Source organism: Peromyscus maniculatus, chromosome 2, assembly GCF_049852395.1.
Source record: "Peromyscus maniculatus bairdii isolate BWxNUB_F1_BW_parent chromosome 2, HU_Pman_BW_mat_3.1, whole genome shotgun sequence".
In the NCBI taxonomy this organism is placed as follows: Eukaryota; Metazoa; Chordata; class Mammalia; order Rodentia; family Cricetidae; genus Peromyscus; species Peromyscus maniculatus.
The window spans coordinates 6,639,446-6,640,051 of NC_134853.1; the positions used below are offsets into that span (position 1 = coordinate 6,639,446).

The 606-nt window shown below is 42.7% G+C and overlaps 1 non-coding gene across 1 annotated transcript; it reads right to left on the reverse strand.

The window, feature by feature from the left end:
* Nucleotides 1–495: 495 nt before the first annotated feature.
* On the reverse strand, nt 496–602 carry LOC121827686 (U6 spliceosomal RNA). The gene has a single exon (XR_006070004.2). It is a non-coding gene; the product is annotated as a U6 spliceosomal RNA (small nuclear RNA).
* Nucleotides 603–606: the final 4 nt, after the last annotated feature.

Below are 606 nucleotides of genomic sequence, written 5' to 3' on the forward strand. Positions count from 1 at the left end.
CAACATATAGATGAATAGAAATGGGTTGAATTAAGTTATAAGAACTAGTTGATAATTTAGTTTATAATTAATATAAGCCTCTGCATGTTTACTCAGGACCGAGCAGCCACTGAGCAAGGCAGGACCAGAGAAACTTCCATCTACAAAGTAGGAGGAGAAATCTAGGCTCAAGAGAAGAAGGAGAAAAAAAAGAAGAAAGAGGAGAATGAGAAGAGAGGGACATACCCAGGGTGGGAAGCCAGGCAGCCGCCAGCCAGACACGACCAGAAGCAGGGAAGTAAGACACCCAGAAGGAAAGAAAAGTAAAAAGCCCCGAGGCAAAGGTAGATAAAGAGAAACAGGTTAATTTAAGTTAAAAAAAAAAAAAAAAAAGCTAGCTAGAAACAAGCCTCAGCAGGCTAAACATCCGTAACTAATAAGAAGTCTCCGTGTCATGGGAGTTGGTGAGTGGCCCAAAAGAAAAAGCTTAGTACAGGTGCCCTGTTATGGTAACTTAAAAATATGGCACACGTCACGAATTTGCCTGTCGTCCTTGTGCAAGGGCCATGCTGATCTTCTCTCTACCGTTCCAGTTTTGGACTGTGTGCTACAGAAGTGAGCACCGAC